Raw genomic sequence first — 15,001 nt, forward strand, 5'->3', positions numbered from 1 at the left:
AGAGCTGATTCCCGCCCAATGTAGTATTTAGTATGGAGTCCGCAGCCTCTTGTAGTAGAAATGACTCATACAGTCTTTTAAAATAGTTCTATCCATAAGTATCGACATCGTTATGATACAAACTGTTAACTTATCACTCATACAGGCTATTTAGTTGTGCGCAAATTCTTCTAGAAATGACTCGTATAAGCTTTAGAGATGATTCATGTCCATAAGTATGACTTCTATAGGCGATAAAAATGGCTTCCATCCAACATGGTACTTAGTACTTAATCCCGTAACCTCTAATAGTGGCCCCTGTTGAACCTAGCCCTTAGCCGTGGCCTGCACTTAATTTCGTGCACTCTCTTGCATTTTGTAGTATCTAACAGTGGCCCCCATCGAACTTGACCCTTAGATTCAAGCTATACTTAGTTTCTTGCACTTCAACAAACACACGTTCACCCTCACCTTGCGCATAGATCACGTGACGAGATTTATTTTGATACCATTTCTAACGTTTCAAGTTGACCAAACTGACCCAATAACTTTTTGAACAAAGATCATGAGTTTAACATGATTAATCGAAAATCACTAATAATTCAATGGACTCAGTTATATTACACCAACCCTTTCTTCCAAAAGGTCTCAATGTGGAACGGAACTGAGTCTCGCAACCAGTCTACAGTACTGGTCGCTATGTAGCCAGCCACCAGGTGTCGGCTCTGTGACCTATCACAATTCACATCTACCGTAAAAGACAAGGCACGAAAGAGAAGTGAACGCCAAGCTCGACTCCAACTCTCCACTGTCAAAGTATCAGCCAAAATATCAAGGAAAAAATTATTGCTACAATTGACTAATCGTGAAAAATTAGTACTTTATTGAATAAAACTAACCACTTCTTTATTAGCAGAACTTACTAGCATATTGAACTAATCAACACTACTTTTTAACAAAACATCCGGTCTCATCGAAAAATTTCACTAACATAGCAAAAATTTATTGATCCATTAAGGGGTCTTATTAATTTCAGAGCAAAATTTAGTGTTTTTTTTTTTTACAAAATTTACTAGCTTATTGAAAACTAATGTCAATTTCTAGTGAAACTTACGAATATTTTTGTGGCAAAACTAATTACGATCATTTAAAAACCATCATGATTTTTTGGCAGAATTTACCTTTTTTTTCTTTAATATTGACTAACTAGATTAATCCTTCATACATCTTCAACATAGGAATTCTTTTTACATGATAATATCTTCAAATTTCATCACAAAGATTATACTTATCCAAAATTAAAATTCATCACAAAGATTAGGATGATAAGTAATATTTTTTCCCTAAACCTGGTATTTTGCTAACAAATCATCAGCTTGATATAGACAAATTTTTGGAACAAGTTTTCCCCCTATTGCTATCACTGGCTTCTCCCATATTGGATTGTTGGAGAAATTGTAGTAAACAACAAAACTAAACTAGACAAATGCAGAGACTTTGAGGTGTGAAAGCACTTTTCTTAAGGTGTTATTTGCCTTTATTAGACAAATTACCTCTAGGATACAACAAAGTCTAAGAACTATCAAATGAAAAGTAAAAAAGTGATTTAATTCTGTCGAAATCCTACTATTTAAAAGAATTGAAACACCTATCCAAGGCACTATCAGAGGATGCAATCCTTATTGAATAGGTGTATAGGTGGTTAACCAATTAACAGATATGTCTACAAAATGTAACCGTCAACCGCCATTAACTACCCTTATCAGAAAAGCCCCAAGGTGCCCCAAGCGCCCAAGTGCCCTTGTCAAGATTTTATATATCTTGAAATAACTTTCCCACCAAACTTTCCCTCCAAAGTAATATTTTGGAACAAGTTTGTAAAAGAAACAAGACAATAATTCATATATAGACAATGTGCACTCTATCCTTTTTCAATGTGGGACAATGAACTTCAACACACTCATTACAAACTATTACCAACAATCCCCCACTTAGTTTGTAATGAAATTAAATCAGCACTCACATGACCTTGCATAGAGAAAGGTGTTTGTGAACTTAAACCCTTCTCTTAGTGTAAATATTTCACTTGTTCTAACAAGTTATGGTGGCTATGTTGCTTAAACCATAACTTTAAAGTTAAAACAGAAATAGCACACACAAGATTATATCTTTTCGGAGAATAGTTCACGAAATGATTTTAGCACTTTTACTGGCCGTTTGCTCCATCCTAGGTTCATAATCATGTACAAAAGAAAACCCCCACTGTTGCTAGGAGCGGCACCACTCCCATGATCATATAGGTGAAGTACATTTCGAGCCTTTATTACCAAGGCACTATGAACCATATTTAACTTCATTAAGAGTATGATACTCAGCCTCTTAAGTAACAAATTGCACTAGTACCTTGGAATGGTATAATACAATTTTTAGTGCTCACAACCACTTATTAGTAACTTGTTATTACTCTTTAAACCTTTGACCTAGTGTTAGTGCTAGAAGAGAGGTTGGGTTACCATTACTAGTGGTTTTAGACAACGGGTTTTAACCCCATTCCCAATGACGTTGCTTACACTACATCTCTTGAGAGAGCTTTAGTGAATGGATCCACCAGGTTGTTGAATGATCTAACATACACCACTGTGACTATACCATCATTCAATAATTGTTTGACATATTCATGTCTTAGACTTATATGTCTAGATTTGCCGTTATATATTCTATTTAACGCTCTAGACATAGTGGCTTCGCTATCACAATGCAAAGAAATGGCTGGCATTGGTTTTGGCCACAACTCGATGTCTAACAGTAAGTTTCTTAGCCATTCGGCCTCTTTGCATGTAGCTGCTAAGGCTACAAATTCAGCCTCCATGGTGGAATGAGTTATGACTGTTTCTTTGATGCCCAAGAAACAGCTCCTCCACCCAACATAAAAATCCATCCAGAAGTAGACACTTTGTCACATGCACTGGTTGCCCAACTTGCATCAGAATAGCCTTCAAGTACAACCGGAAATTTGATATAGGAAAGCTCTAAATCTTTTGTCCTTTTAAGATATCCAAGCACTCTGCCTATAGCTTTCCAATGCTCTATACCAGGATTCTTAGTGTACCTAGCAAGTCTACAAACTGCATATGAAATATCTGGCCTAGTACAATGCATAGCGTACATTAGGCTACCAATTGCACTAGCACACTCTAATTGAGCAATCAGCTTTCCAGAATTTTCAAACAACTTAAAGTTAGGATCATAAGGAGTGCTTACTTCTTTTATCTTCAAATGTTGATACTTGTTCAAAACTTTCTCAACATAATGAGATTCACTTAAAGAATAGCCTCCACTATGTTTCTTAACTTTAATTCCTAAGATAGTATCTACTTCTCCAAGATCTTTCATATTGAATATATAAGACAAATACTTCTTAGTTTCTTCAATGCCTTTGTAATTAGTACCAACAATTAGCATGTCATCCACATATAGACAAATTATCACACCATACTCTCTAGTGAACATGGAATAAATGCACTTATCAGCATTATTATATTTAAAACCATTACAGAGTATAGCAGATTCAAACTTTTGATGCCGTTGTTTAGGTACTTGTTTTAAACCATACAAAGATCTTATCAGTTTGCAAACTTTCTTTTCATTTCCTGGTAGAACAAAACCTTCTGGTTGATCCATATACACCTCTTCATTTAAGTCACCATTTAAAAAGGCCGTGTTTACATCCATCTGATGTACCCACAAATCAAACATTGAAGCCAATGCTAATAGCACTCTTATAGATGTAATTCTAGCCACTGGTGCATAAGTATCAAAATAATCGATTCCCCCTTTTTGCCTAAATCCTTTTGCAACTAATCTTGCCTTAAAAGTTTGTACAGATCCATCAGTAGCGTATTTCTTTCGAAATACCCACTTACAGCCAATTGGTTTAGAACCCGGAGGCAAATCAACTAGAATCCAAGAATGATTACTCGATAATGAATCCATTTCATCATTAATTGCCTCTCTCCAAAACGATGCATCTCTTGATTTCATAGTTTCACTAAAAGTTTTAGGATAATCTTCTACAGTTAACAAGATAGGAATCTTGTCAAGTAGAAATTGTCTATCGCCTTCAACTAAAAAAACAATAGCTTGTGAATCTATAAAATCAGAGGATAAATGTTTTTCCTTCCATTGCCTCTGACTCCTCCTCAATTCACTTGGAACCTCTACTGCATCCCTTTTATTATTATTAGAGAGTCTAGCATTGGAAATGGGCGGTGGCTCTTGGCTTGAATCCGAACTCATTGTCGAATTATAAAGAAATTTATCTTCCAAAAATTTGACAACTCTAGATTCCACAATGACGTTAGAATCTAAATCTAGCAACCGATATGCTTTTAAATTTTCAGCATAGCCTACAAACACACTTTTAAGTGCTCGAGTTCCCAATTTAGTTCTTTTATGATCAGGGACTCTATAAAAGGCTATACAACCCCAAACTCGAAAATACTTCAAGTTTGGTTTTCTACCTTTCCATAATTCATATGGTGATATATATCTTGCATTTAAGCGAAATTACTCGATTATGTATATGACAAGCAGCTAGTAAAGCCTCTCCCCATAAATTTTTAGGCAATCCAGAACTTATAATCATGGCATTTACCATGTTTTTCTACATTTTAAGGGCCAAGCAAGTATTTTCTACTCATTGTAATACATTTTTTACATCATTTAATTTACTTACAACACCAGGTATACCATTTATTATTCACATATATGTCTTTTCCTCTACTTCACCTTATTTAACTCTACACCTCCATTTTATATACACTGCATGGTTAGTAGAAGGACAAACTAAGATTGCGTGATGAGCATGGACCAACTACTGGATGCACAATAATTCATATCAATTGTAATACTGTGGCTATAACTTGTAACTTATTTACAACAGGATGTACATTCATTTACTTGTTAAATGTGACTTTGTTTCTCTCCTCTTTCCCTCATTCCGCTCGACGCTTTACTCGATGTAATACCCCTACGTCTTTGAATAACTACTCTCCCATTATAGTCCATCACTAAAAAGCTGCATGCTCATACATACACATACGGTACAACTTCACTATTCTTCTATCATTTTCATTTTATGTATTTACTGAATCTAATATTCAGAAAGTTGCTGGTATAAGATTCACAAAGTTGTTGACATAGTTCAATCACATTACCTTGGCCCGCTGAGCGCTTTATGTTTCACCGAACTCGGACAGCGCAGTTGCTTCTGCTATTAAGTTGCACGAAAAATGGTGGGCAACGTGAGATAATGAATTCCCTCTTTAATTCGCTTCTACCTTGCCACCTGCCTTGCACGCATTGCTCATAAAATTTCCTACCAACTTTGACCTTCTTTTACTGCACTTTTGTGTCACTATTTGCCTTCTTCCTTCTTTTTCTGATGGCATACCCCAACTCTTCTTCTGATATCAGTCGAGTACATTCACATACCAAGCCCGCTTTCTTCTCTCCATTTTGTTTTGTGCGGCTAATTCAAATTTTTAACTTCGTTTTCAAAATTTCAATTCTTCCATTTCCTCTAAACGAAGTCCGTTAGGGATATATTTTTGCTTTGGTGGAACGGCGACGTTTTTTGCCATCAACACAAGCATTTGTCGTGGCTTATTGTGCTCCATTCGGTGGGTCTTGTGAGGAGACCGTTCAGGAGCGGTCCATCTGATGACAGCTCCTGCCTCGTATCCTGTAAAACTACAGTTGTCAGATTTTTTAGTACATACAAGAGTTTGTCGTGGGCAATGGGCCCTACGACCCTCAGACTACATCAGCCCCTGCTTATCATGTGCTTAGTTTTGGAAGTATTGTGTTTATGTTTCCTGGACAAGGATTACGAGATTTTCTATAGAGCAAATTGCACTTTAGACCTCGAAGTATTGTGTTTATGTTTCAACCAAAATAAAAGCAACCCCTTGAGTATCCAATTTCGATCAATTAATCCCTAATGTTTCGTTCTAAACAAATACAATCTCTAAAGTATATTAATTAACAAAATTGGTTCATAATGGTTTATAAAACATAATCAAATTTAATAATATAAAACAAATTTTTGAAAAGGTTCATAAAAGTTATAGAAAATCCTAGAAAGACTACAAAGATTTTAAAAACAGTAATAAAGTATAAAGTAAGGCTAAGATATTCACTTTTGACAAAATAAAGACAATTTGTAGATATTCCATTTTTGTAATTTGTACATAAAGTATACAAAAGTGCATATATAATTACAATACTTAATTTACTTATTAAAAAAAGTACACAAAACATATAGAAAAGAACACATGCATTACACATGCTTTGTTCCAGTGTTAAAATTAGATTTTTTAGATTACCTTAAACTTATTTTCGAGGGTATTGAAAATTTTATGATTTCACTATAAATTTTTATGACTTGTATAGAAATTTCACATATTTTGATGGATTTTTATATTATATAAATAAATTTTCTTAGATTTTATAAAACATTAGGGACTAATTCAGTCAATTAATATACTTTAGGAATTATATTTTTTTAGATTGAAACATTAGGGATTAATTAGATTGAAATTGAATACTCTAGAGACTACATTTGTTTTGAACTTGCCTTGAAGGTTTAATTGTACCAATTCATCCTTTATAAGTCCAATATTCCCAAAGACGTAATAACATATTAGTTTGGTAATGATATGGGCTGAAAAAAATGAACGTGTACTACATGTTTTAATAATGCAAAGATTTGTTGGATAATAGATGATTTAACGCCGTAGAAGGCACTAAGATATCTTTTTCTTTACAAATGTCAAGATGGACTACCTAGAATAAATGTGAAATGAAGTATTGGGAAAAGTTTGGTCACTTCACAGAATCATATGAGCTGCACATGACCAAAACAACTATAAATTGGACTGTCCAACCTGATTGCACTTAATTGGGAATATTATTAGTGGTATAAGAGGTGCATGGGTACAATTAAATCTTTTGGGGCAAAGTGAGAAAATAGTATTATTTGAGGAGGTTCATTGGAATTAACCCTTAAAACAAAAACAATGACTTATAAATTCAATGATTAATTGGAAAATACCACATAAAGACACTAACAAATTTATCAGTTACTTAAGTTAGAGGAAATTAGTTATTTATTATAAATGACAGATTCAAAATCACAATAGAAAGGAGTTAATAAAGTTTTTTGTGACTTGGAACTAATACTTAGTTAGTTTATAATTAAATGATGTTGATTCTAGAGAGCGGAGATATCACTTCTAAAACATTTTGGTTGGAAGATGGACTGCAAATTGGTAAAATAGTAGGTTATAGAATATAGTACTAAATTAGCTATATATAGCATACACAGTGGGTGGAGTTATTTACAAACCATGGACGGATATAATTAGAAATTTTGTCTCATTATTCGATTGTTGTACTTTTTTTTTTAATAATATAATGTATGTTTAAATAATTTTGATGTATTTTTAAATTTTATTTGTGTACACCAACTTAATATGTAAATACAACTGCATTAGTAAGTACACACCATATATTGTGGATAAAACACAACAATTGCATTAAATCGTACCTAAACCAATCATACCTACCATGACCCCACTATTTGCAAAAGGGCAAAAGTTAATGCAAAAACTGGATTTGGGGCAGGGACGGTCCGTCTGAGCAGTCCTCTCACAAAAGGAAATGAAAGGACTGCAATGGACCACGTCATCAAGGCTTCATTTGGGGCTAGACCGATGCCGTGTTGAGGAGAAACGGGAAAAACAAAAAGAAAAAGAGTTGACGGACCGTTTCATGAAGCGTTGGTCCGTTACCGCCCAAATGAATCCTCAAAACGAAAAGCTAAGTCGCACTCCCTCCAAAATAATTGCCCATATTCATTGATTCAAAATTCTACAAAATAAAGCAAGAAAGAAAAGCAAAGAAAAAATAACATTGTAGAATTGGAAATTGCCAAGTAGTATACAAGGGATAGCAAGAAGTAGTAGAAATAGAGTGGCTGCGAAGAAAAATCACGGCGAGAAGAAGCAATAACTAGTGGCAGAAGGAGAGAGTTTAGGATTGGTACTCAAATATCAAAGGGCTTGAGAAAAGTGAACGGGAATTGTGGAGTACAAGGTTGGGAGATCCGGAGAATAGATAAAGCAGAACAAACACAGGTAAGAAAATATCAATGATATCAGATAAATTGTGGATCAATTTGACTTGTAGTTATCTTTTGTTGTATACATCATTGTGAACAAATGGGCTAATTATACTTGTTGCAGTTTTGGTTGAAGTAATTGTTTAATACAGTGGAAAATGGATAATACACTGAAACCTTTCATTGCACATAATAGGTATTATAATTACCAATACGGGGAAAGAAAGGTATTGGAAATTTTGCACATCAAGTGCTTGCAAAATTGCTTGCATGGGTTGGGGATTGTTATGGTTATTGTGCATGAAGTTGGTGTAGATTTTGTTACATAACAGTGGTTGAGTGGAGATTAAACATGATATGGACTTCTAAGATGGTACATACTGTTGAGGGAGACATACAAAGTGAAGTGAAATGGTTACAAGATATTTCATTTAAGGGCACCATAGGAGAAAAGATTATAATGCGTTAAGTAGGAGAGAAGGTTATAATTTGACAATGGCAGGTAGACAGTATGCCAAACTGTGTAGTTTGACATACTCAATGTGGAAACAAGTTTACAAGTCTTGATAGGTATTGTGTTTGCACATCATATTGGACAAATCATTTTTGCAATGAGTCACTAGTGACACCTTCAGAATGGTGTGTAAAATTGCCCCAACAAATGATGAAATTGTAAGAAATGAGATTGTCACTCCACTGAAATTGTATACTAGTACAATGTTTAGATAGACAAGTTTATTGCATGGAACTGAATAAGTAGGAGAGGAGGTTATAATTTGACAATATATGGCAAAAGAAATAACAAATTATGAAGTTTGGCATACTCAGTGTGGGAAAACGGTTACAAATCTTGTTAGTTATTGTGGGTGCACATCATGTTGGATAATTGTTACATGCAGTGATTCAGCAGTGACAGTATTAGAAGTATTGTGTAAAATTGGTTGAACATGCGTTGAAATTGTTTCACGGATTTGTTACTTCATTCGTATTGTTGAATACCGCGATAAATGAAGGAGAAGTTGATTGCATAGAACTTGATAGGTAGGAGAATAGATTATAATATGACTAAATTAGGCATAATTAACAAGAAACTTTGCACGATGGCAAATAAATTGTGAAAAGAAGATTACTAGTACAGTAATTATTGTGGTTGGACACCATGTTTGATAGTTGTTACACACAGTAGGTCAGAAGTGACAGTAATAGAACTGCTCTGTAAAATTACATCAACATACTACAAAATTGCTTGCCCCCGTGTGCTACTTCATTGATATTGTACAATAGCATGATAAATAGAAGAAGAAGTTGATCCCAAGCAAAACCTGATAGGTAGGACAACAGATTATGTTGATTAGTGCTAATTGGAATAAATAACAAACTGTGACGAATAACTTACTCAATGTGAAAAAAAATGTTACAAGTTGTACTATAACTAATGTGACTAATATTTGAAACTTATATATCATGTTTAGCAGTAATTCATCATATATTATGTGTGTGGTTGGAAATGAAATTTTGGAACTGAAGTGCAATTTATTTATAAAAAGTATTAGTTTACATGGGAAGAACGCGATCAAGAAGCTCACGTCAGGAAGCAGAGAGAGAAGAATTAGCTGAAACAATTGATAAAACAGAACACGAGGCACCACCTAAATCATTGAATAGGTAAGTGGTCAGTGCTTATGTATGGTCATGACAGGTTGGATTTGTCATCATTATAATGCATTAAAATGTTGATAATGCTGGGGCCGGATGGGAAGGAAAAGAGCCAATAAAAGGAATGATCGTTTAGGTGGAGAGGAAGAAATACAGATAGCAGGAACAAGCGAGGTCGTAGAACCAGTCTTACCATTGAATCCATGGATGAAGTTCAGGTAAGATCATTAAATTTGAGAAAAAAATAATGTTACTAAATAACACAAATAACTTAGGGTTTTGAATGTGGACAGGAAAGAGTATTAACGCATGGTTTCGGTGAAGGGTGTTAAGGTGACAGATGTATGCTGGCCTAACAAAATAAAAACTGCAATCATTCAACTGATGGTCAGGCTAAGAAAAAAATAGTGAAACGAGCAATTGTTTTGGGTTTAGTTTAACGTGCATTTTGACTTTGTTTATTCAATGCAGTACAATGATATTGCTCGTACAACATACAATAAGTTGAGTGAGAAAGTGAAAGGAGGAGTAATTGAAAGAGAAAGAAGAGTACGAGAAAGAAATAGAATGTCTTGGAGAGCCGATAGTGTGAAAAGAACGGGTTCAGATTAAGATAAATACACATCATGATTCGTCAAATACTTCATGAAACTCTATTCGTGTCTAATGCATATATCTAAAAAATGGTGTAGAATCATGACTCATGCATTTCCTTGCAAGCTACAGTGGGTGTGTAATTTTATCCATATGACTAATACTAATTTGCCTATAAGCATCTTACATGAAGTAATTTATGAGGTACAATCAGTTTACAAGAATGTACATTATGTTAGATATTAGTTACTTGACCGTGTATATCTATAAAAGGTAGTGCAACGGTACGCATAAATTTAGAATGGTTATTTAGCCATTTTGATCAATTTGTGCATCTTTCTATAGTAGATGTGTAATTTTACTTGTATGATAGTCATTATTTGTCTGTGAATACCTTACACGAGATGATCTATGACGTACAATCCGTTTATAAAAATATACATTATGTTAGGTGTTAGTTATTTGATTATATATGCATGTAAAAAGGAGATTAGATATAGTGCAGAAAAAATAGTTATGTGAGTTGAAATAACTCCATCATACCTCATGACCGTAAACTCCATAAACATCCTTGCATCTTGTTGTTTCAATATAACCATAACTGTTGACTGGCCATATTTATTTTGGAATGCAACAAATACAGTTGGTGAATACGTCTCTGCTGCATGCACAAGCATAGGTGTTTGCCTCAAACCTACCATGGGGAGCTTTTGCTTCATTTCATATTCTGCGATGAGTTCATTATGTCTTTTTTATCAACCACCCAATTGAAATATCTAAAGAACTGCACAAGATCGTGATCCAGTTTCAAATGATTTTTAATTGCTGCATTTAGGCTTTCGCTAAGTTGGGTGCTTCGCATTCCCGCGGTCCATCTTTCTTTCATCATGCACTTTACCCATTTATCACGAATTCGATACAGCTCTAAAAGCCATTCATTATTTTCAAGATTGTGTTTCTTCACCATTGCATCCCACACCCTGTTAAATTATTCTACTTCTTTAATCTTATACATGTAGGTACCAAACATGTATGGAAGGTCACTATTTTTCTTTTAGTGATTGCCAAGATGTTGTGAGGATCTCAAAATTTCATTAATTTTTGAAAATTAAAATCAAAATATTATTTAAATGTTGAAATTATTAAATAATATGTATTTATATTTAATAATGTGTATTTATATTATTAATGACGTTTTCACTTATAAAAATGTTATATTTTAATTTACATGAATTTTTAAAAATTTATTTGACGGTTCGTGTTCAACTAAGCGTTAGGGTAAATTTTTGCGCACTGACGCGCAATGTAGCCCTAAGTTGAAATGTGGGATATGTAGAGGTTATAAAAATGTACAACTAAGCTGAGGATATGTTAAATGGGGAATTCCTACCAGTAGATAAAATTCTCGCGCGTAAACGCGATTCAATTCAAAAATTTCCCACCATTATTAGCATGCCCAAAAGTCAATTAGACTACTCCCTAGACTACCCCAATTTTCCTCCCATCTTGTCACCAGCTACCACCCTTTTCTTACCCCTCTAAACTTCCGCTCCTCTGCTGCAAGAAGAAGCAGAAACCGCTGCCTTCCAAGCTCCAACAACCTCTCATCTTCAGCCACTCACAGCCAGTCTTCAAGCTTCCATTTTCAGCTTCCACTTCCACTTCTTGCTGCTGTCCAGATCGAGCAAGAGGAAGGAGAGGATCGTTGTTGCTGCTGCTACTCTCGCTGCTCCTGCCGCTACTACTACTGCTGGGTTGTTCGGACCAGGGTGAAGGAGAAAAACCAGCTTCCTATTTCTTCCTTCCACCAACCACAGAACCACCTCAAGCTCACCAAAAACCCCAGAACCCCAGCCCTCTTCATCTTCAGTCGCTGTTGTGCTGCTGCGGTGACTGGCCAGACCGAGAGGGAAACAGAGAGCAAGGGAGCCGGCTGATCCTCTGTGGTTCTAGGAGCAACTTGAGGAACTAGACAATACATTTAGCTAGTAAACAACCCACTTGAAGGTAACAAACTCCAGCTTAGCACCTTAGCCAAAAATTTCAGATTTTGCAGCTTGTGGTTCTTGAAATGTTAACTTGTGTTGGTGAAACTTGTTGGGTTGCTGAACCTCTAAGCTAATGATTGATGAAGCTAGAGGTGTTTTATGTGTTTATATGTGTGTTTTGTGGTGGGTAAATGTTTGGGAAATTTTAAGAATGAAAATGGAGAGCTGGCCGAAATGGGAAGGCAAAATTCCAGCTTGGTTACCGGTTGTTGTTTTGCAATTTTTACTTAGGTAATGAACTGGATTGCTTGTTGGGAGGTTAGACTAGTTAGTTGTGATTGTTATGGACTTAAAGTATGACTTATAAGTTGAAAATGGTTGAGCAAAAAGAGGAGAAAATTCTGCTCTGCTATAGCCGCACAAACAGGCTTGACTATCTTCCAGTGTTACCCGAATTCTTGAGCTGGATTTTGTGAAGTTATTGGGCTATTTAAATCATGTATATGTTCACCTATATGTGTAGAGTAGTTTTGGTGAAAATGCAGCTTTGGAACAATGGGAAATTTCATTGAAAAATCAAAGAGAAAAATGCCCTTTGAGCTCTTGAAGCAAAAAGTTCCGATTCTGCCCCTGCCAAGACCGACCTTTTTCATGCGAAATTCTGAGGTTTTAACGGCTTGTATTTGATGTTTATGTGTTGTTGGAGTTGTGTGTAAAGTTTCATTGAAATATATTGAGGTTTGGTTGACCAAAGGTGATGAATTCCAAAACCAGCAAAATCTGGAAATTTTTCCCGTATGGCTCAGGCAGCCATTTTGTTTCGATCATAACTCTGCCCTCCGACATCGAAATTGAGTGCCGTTAGCGCCATTAGAAACTAGACTCTTCCAGATTTCCAACGGTGTAAAATTGACGTCCTGGTTCCACCTGAGTGAACCGTGGCAGTCTTTTAAAGTCACCTATCCTGCTCCACTGGTTCACTGGAAGCCAGGATATGAGCTGCGTTTTGTTGCCAGATTTCGAGCTAGTTATGAGTAGAATTTTAAAACGATTTCTTCTGAAAAATTGTATCCCTATGAGTGTAGTTTCCAACGCTACCAACCATGCTCAAATCTAAGTTGAATTGAATGAGATGTGACCAAAATACGAAAACTGCTCTGCTGTTGAACCAAACTGTCCAAATTTTCCCAGTTTGTGTTCGAGTTTTTGATCTGATTCTTGACAAGAAATTGAGCTTCATGGATTGTGTAAATGTTAAGCTGAATGTCTATGGTCATTTGAGCGAAAATTCACCACTTTCATAGTTGAAATGATGTTGAGGAATTGAAGGAAAAGGAAGGTATATGCTGTACAAAGATTCTGGAAATTTTCCAGATTTTAGTTGAATTTTGGGGGTCAATTTTGACAAATTTTTGAACTACTTGGGCTGTATACATGTTAACCTATATGGGTAGTATTGTTTGGGTGAAAATGTAGCTTTTGGGTAGTTGAAAAGTTTTGGATAAATTGAAGGGGAAATGGACTACTTGCTACCGAATGCACCTGAAATTTTTCCAGCTTTGAATGATAATTGTGAACTGTTTTCACGATAACTTGAGCTCAAATGATTTGTGTATTAATTAAGGGGTTTGTATAGCTCAATTTGGGACAAAAATCTAGTAGAGGTTACGTCCAAAAAGTGGACCAAAATCTTATTCTTCAAGAAGATACCAAAACAGAATTTTTGTTTGAAATTAGAAATGGTTTGATGTTTGGATTTCATTGTGGGTAAATGTGGACCAAAGTTGTCCTGAAAATGTTTTCTAGCATTAACCGTTGTTACTAGGTCCACTTTGAGTTGATAACCTTGAATTTTATTAGACCAAATGCCCTATTTTGAGGAATTTGTCAAATCTGGAAATTTTCCTAAAAACTCAAGTTTTTGCCTTCATGAAAAACATTGGACTAAGTTGGTCGTGGAATTTGGCAAACTTAAGGAGTTTCTAATTTATAGAAATTCTAACGACTAGTTTTACTTGGTTTATATGATTGCCTCTTAAAGGAATTTCCCAAGATATGTTTGGGAAAAATTTGAGGGGAAAATTCCTCTAAATTGTTTAAATGTGATTTTTCTCAACTTGTGACACCAAATTGGTGTTAAATGGCTTATATGATTCTAGAATTTGGATGTTGGAATATTTGACGAATTTAGCAAGTGTTTGGGTTTTAAAGAAACCTCAAAATTTAATTTCACTCGATTTGTGGATTTCACTTTGAGAAAATGATTAATACTAGTTTGGGATTTTGAGTGAAATTAAATGCTAGTTGACTCGAGTTAAATTTGCCAACTCAAAAGTGGAAATTTATGTGAATTATTTGTATGATTCTAGGAGTTGGTGAAGAGCACAATCTCGATCAAAGATTGGAATTCTAGACACTTCACTTGAGGTGAGTGTCTCTTGCATGAATCGTGTTTAACTGCTAGTTGAACTACTTGTTAAAAGTACTTGCTAGAGATATCATGAAATGTTACATGCTATGTGATTGCGTGAAATATCACAAGTACAAGTGTTGCAATGTCGATTGGAGCGTGGTCTCGTCGACTAAATAAACCAAACGGATG

Source organism: Coffea eugenioides, chromosome 3 (genome assembly GCF_003713205.1).
Source record: "Coffea eugenioides isolate CCC68of chromosome 3, Ceug_1.0, whole genome shotgun sequence".
In the NCBI taxonomy this organism is placed as follows: domain Eukaryota; kingdom Viridiplantae; phylum Streptophyta; class Magnoliopsida; order Gentianales; family Rubiaceae; genus Coffea; species Coffea eugenioides.